The sequence below is a fragment of the Otolemur garnettii genome, unplaced genomic scaffold (genome assembly GCF_000181295.1).
Source record: "Otolemur garnettii isolate 467f Iridium unplaced genomic scaffold, OtoGar3 scaffold00068, whole genome shotgun sequence".
Classification (NCBI taxonomy): domain Eukaryota; kingdom Metazoa; phylum Chordata; class Mammalia; order Primates; family Galagidae; genus Otolemur; species Otolemur garnettii.
Window position 1 is genome coordinate 697,104 of NW_003852463.1, and position 5,923 is coordinate 703,026.

Below are 5,923 nucleotides of genomic sequence, written 5' to 3' on the forward strand. Positions count from 1 at the left end.
ATATACAATTTGAAATATTTTCATCAAACTGGTTAACATAGCATTCATGGCATTTTCTTAGTTATTTTCTTAAGACATTTATATTCTACATTTAGTAAGTTTCACATGTACCCTTGTAGAGGGTAAGTTTTAAATTGAGAGATCAAAGAGATGCATACAGAAAAATTTTAGAATTATTAACATTAAGATATGTCCTAGCAAAGTTTTCAGATCTCATAGATAATGAAAAAAAATTGGATATCTATGAAAAATATCAACTTAAATGAGGGAATAGAATAAATATGGTCTCAGATTTCTTTAAGAATTATTCGGTATGAAGATACTGGTTTCTATAAAGTCTTCTGGTTTGGAAACTATGGTTTAATTGGATATGATACAAAGAATTTTATATTCAGTAAAACTATAGTTTTGGTTTTTTTTTGAACTCAAGACTTTTATTTTTACATCACTGTTCTAAAAGCATTTTTTCCACTATTCCCAGTATTTTGGGAAAAAATTAGAGAATAGGAAACTACTATTTCTGGACTCTCTGCTAGTTCTTGCCCACATTACATCATTGGCAGCTTCCAACAGTCCTGTGAAGAAGATATTGTTATTGTCCTTTTCTATATCCATGTCTTTCCGTCTTGGGTTAGTAATACATTAGGTTGTGAAATTTCACAACATTTATATATACCCTATTTCTCATTTAATAAGCTCTGGTTGAAGACTTATTATCTCTATTTTTTAAATTTATTTTTTATTAGATCATAATTGTGTACATTAATTCTATCATAGGATACAGTGTGTTGCTTCCATATGCAGTTTGGAAAACTCTCATCCAATGGGCTAACGTAGCCATCATGTCTTTCTCATAAGTGTTGTGTTAAGACATTTATATTAAACCTTTAGACAACTTCATATGTACCCTAATAGGATAAATTATAGGCGTGATCCCCACAATATCATTCTCTTCACCCACCATTGTTAGCTATCTTAGGAAAGCTACAATCCAAATGGAGCCCTAGACTACGGGGAAAGGGGGGGAGGGGAAGGGGGAGGATGGGTGAAAAAAACTATAGTTTAAATATAAAGACAAATATAGTTCCCACAAAGGGTTCTTTAAGATATGACCAAATGAACTTTAGCCGACAGATAAGTGAAGAAACCAGTGAAAAGACTGATATTTAGCATAATATCCATTTTATTGAAAGGATGAGGTTAAAACAACTCTGGAAGTTATGGCTTAAGAATGTAAATATTATCATAGAATCGACAACTTGGAAGGTTAAGGAGGGAAGAGTATATAAGGTAATGTAAATATGGAGAGTAAATTAGCTTATAAAACTAGAGGTTTATAAACCAATTAGTAGAGCCATGAATACATTTAGAACTAAAAATAAATACTAGAGAAACTAAGAATAATAATATTATCAACAAAGACCTAGCAGTGAAGGAAAGAGAAGGGTAGTAGAGGAAGTAAAATATAATCTTGTCAATGTCATGAATCTTTTCTCAAAATTGAGAAAATTAAAGTATTTGAAGATATAATTAAAATCATTCCTAAAAAAATCAAAAAAACATATGCTAAAAATTTTCAGAAGTAATGCATGTAGAAAATACAGGCCACAGAATGAAAGATACAAAATTAAAGATCAGAAAATCAACTTATAGCATGACAGCATGAAGATATGGAAACAGAAAAAGTTGTATCTTGCCCTTCAGGAAGATATCTACCCTGCTGAAAGCTGAAGGAAGAGCAATTCCTGTGTTGTTGGCTACCCCAGTATGAAGTAGAGTTACCCTCTTGCTGATAAAGATTGCATAGAATTGGTAGATCACCTTAGATAGTACGGAAATTTTAACAATATTAACACTTTTAATCCATGAACATGGGATATCTTTCCATTTATTTGTGTCTTCTATAATTTATTTCATGAATATCTGAAAATTTTCAGCCTGCAGATCTTTCCTCTCCTTGGTTAAATTATTTCTAAGCATTTTATTATTTTTGATGCTATTATAAATGTGATTATTTTCTTTTTTCTTCTTTTTTTTTTTTTTGCAGTTTTTGACCAGGGCTGGGTTTGAACTCACCACCTCTGGCATATGGGACTGGTGCCCTACTCCTTTGACCCACAGGCACCACCCCCATTTTCTTAATTTAATTTTCAGATAGTTCATTATTAGTGCATAGAAACGCTACTCAATTTTGTATATTAATTTCATCTTTTGCAGCCTTACTGAATTTGTTTATTAGCTCTAACAGTTTTTGAATTTTTGGTGGAGTCTTTGGGGTTTTCTGTATGTAAGATTATGCCATTTGAAAACAGGGAATTAAAATTCTACTGAATGGTTTTTATTTCTTCTTGTCTAATTGTTCTGGCTTGGACTTCCATTATGAAATGGTGAAAGTGTGCATCTTTGTCTCATTCCTAATCTTAGAGAAAAAACTTTCAACCTTTATCCCATTGAGTATGATGTGCCTTGTGACACATGGCCTTTATTCTTCCCTATACAAAATTCACTGAGAGTTTTAACATAAAAAGTGTTGAATTTTGTTAAATGTTTTTCCTTGATCAATTGAGATGATCATATGATTTTTGTCCTTGACTCTATTAATGTAGTTTATTACACTTAGTGATTTGCTATGCGAAACTACCCTTAGATGTAAGTTAAACCTTAGGTAAGCAAGTTGATAAGAGGGAATCAGGAAATGAGACAGCTGGGAGAAACCTTTTTGGGGTCAGAACAAATCTTTGACTTGAGAAATTATGCCTTCAGAAAACCTTGAGTCAGACTGAATTATTCTGTAGAGCAGTGTTTTTCAACCTTTTTTTTTTTTTTTTTTTATCTCTTGGCACACTTGATTCTTTAGTTAAATTTCTGTGGCACACTTAAATTATGTTGATAAAAAAAAGCACAAAAAATACTATGCTTTGAAATTTTTTTGAAAATAATTTAATTAATGACCTTTAAAAATTTTCATTGCACATTGAAGATCCTCTCATAGCATACCAGTGTGCCACGGCCCACCTGTTGAAAATCAGTGGTGTAAGGTAATTGATAACCCAAGGTATTGTGCAAAATAATAGAGCAATCAGTCAGCAAGTTTTAGAGTTTAATAACTGGGTATAGTTTGGAAAAAAGACAGTCAAAGAGCCTTGCCAAAAATCCATTGTCATCCCAGAGTGACTATAGATACCTAAGGCTTTGTACCCCAAGGAACAAATTCAGCAGCTTAACACTGAAGAAAAGTACTAGATGGTACTAAATAATATATCCAGTCTCTACAAAAATAAGCAAATAAGCATATCAAGACCTGGCAGAAAGAAAGAAGAACCCAGAATTGCTACAATATATTATCTAAAATGTCTAGTTAAAAAAAAATACATTAAAAGGTGTGTAAAGAAATAGAAAGTAAGACCTACACACTAGAGAAAAAAAACTACGCCCAGAAATTGCCTGTGAAAGGTGGATGTTAGATTTAACAACTTCAAAGTAGCCATTTAAATGTTCAAAGAACTAAAGAAAATAATAATTATATATTGATCTTATTATATTCTGCAACTTTACTCAACTTGCTTATTAGCTGTAACAGTTTTCTTTTAATAAATTCCCTATGATTTTGTGTAAGATTATGTGATCTGCACACAGATCTCTTCACTTTGTCTCCTCAGTTCTACCTCAACGAAATTACTTTGTTTAGACTCTTAGTATTTCTCATGAACTACCAAAAGAACCTGGTAATAGCTCTAGCTGCTTCCAATTATATACCAGTCAAATCCATTCTCCACACAGCTGCCAGTGTGATCTATTTAAAATGCAAATGAGACCATGTCATCCCCTGCTGAAAATCATTTAATAGCATTCCATCAACTATGGGATAAAGTTCAAGTTCCTCAATAACACATAAGATCCCACATTATCTGTCTCCTGCCAACTCTTCCAGCTCAAACTTTAGTGACTCTCTGCTTTAAAATTCATGTTCTAACCACACTCAAATACTTACCATTATTCTTATCTAGCATCCTCTCCTGCCCTTTATCTCCTATTTTCTTTGTAAATTTTACCCTATCTAGACACAGAGCAGACATCTCCTTCTCTAAGATACTTCCTAAATTCCTTTTTATCAGTTAGAGTTTTAAAGTGCAAACAATGAAAATGAAATGTAGCTTGTTTAAGAAAAATATTTGCTTAATGAATATTTGGTGTCATATGGAGTCTCCATAATGCTAAGAAAATCAAACTCTGGACTACACTTTCAGGAAGAATAGAAAAAAAATCACAAAAATGTTCTAATGAGGACAACACTGCTGGGACAGTAAGGGACCTTATGTTGGAGATGCCAAATCGATTGCCCTTGGATACAGAATGCATACTATAGAGATAGTAATACCTCTGCCACCACTGGCAAGGGGACTTGGTGTTCCTGCATTCACTACTATCCCTGCCTCAGAGAGAATGCTTGTGCTTGTCACTTCTTCTCATCTTCATCTCTGGATTCCAAGCCTGAGCAGAGAGCAACACATTGGAAGAGCCTAAGTCATCATGTGTGTGTCCTAGCTGCAGAGCAGGCTGGGAAGACAGGATATAACTTTAAGAGTTCCATAGTTATAAAGTAGGAAAATTCCCTAACCATAATAAAAAGACTTAAGTGCTGGGTTGTCAAAAAGATTTTTTTAGCTATCTATTATATTTCATTTATTTGTCTTTCTTTTTTTTATAACCTTTTTTTTTTATTATTTAGGATTTGTCGAGGGTATAAAATATTAGGTTACACTGATTGCATTTGTTAGATAAAAAGTCTCTCTTATACTTATGTCCCACCCCCAAGAAGTGTGTCATACACTATAACCCCCCATTACTTGGCTTTCTAACAAAAACTTACATATTTCTTCCCATTCTTGTACTTAAACAATGCTCTCATTGCCATAATGTAACAGTCTCATTATGTCTCATTACATTAAAAAAAAATCACAACTTCCCCCAATTGGGTTAACCTAGTGATTCCATTTGTTTCAAGTCTAAGACCTCTGGATATATTAATAACTGCTCTAGGTTTATCACAATCTTTGTCTTAATATTTAATAAACTATGGAACAGATAGACTATCAAGATTTCTTTATTTATAATCAACTTCTACCCCCTCTCTTAGGTAAACACTGATCTCATATCTATCTGATTAATTTTGCCTGTTGTGCATAGAACTTCATAGAAATATCATATAGTTTTTGAGATTCATTCATATTTTTGTTCTTCATTGGATCAGCATGTTTTTGAAATTCATTCATATTTTTGTAGGTCTTAGTAGTTCAAAACTATTGTTAAATTGTACTCTATTATATAAATAAATATACCATAATTTATTCATTCACCTGTTAATGGATATTTGTGCTTTTGTCCATTATGACTAAGCGTTCCTGAATGATCATATTTAATTCTTTGCATAGACATGTTTATACTGATCTTGGGTAATTATCTAGAATTAGAACTGCTAGGTCATTTGCTAAATATATAAGAAACTGCCAGACTATTTTCCAAAGTTGTTATGTTACATGATACTTCTACCAACAATGTGTGGGAGTTCCAGTTGCTCCAAATCCTCATCAACACTGTGTGTTGGTAATGTTTTTTAATGCCGATCATTTTGGTGGATATATAGTAGTATCTCCTTGCAGTCCTAGGAAACTAATACAATATGATTTATCCACCTTATATTGGACAAATAAAATACCTTTCTAATCCTATTTTGGTAAATATCTTATTAATAAGTGTTGAATTTTTATTCAGATTTTCTATTCCTTCTTGTGTTTATTTAGAACGTCAGAGACAAAGAGATAATTGTTTTTCTTTTTAATTAAATCATAGCTGTGTACATTAATACTATCATGGGGTACAGTGTGCTATTTCTATATACAATTTGAAATACTTTCATCCAACT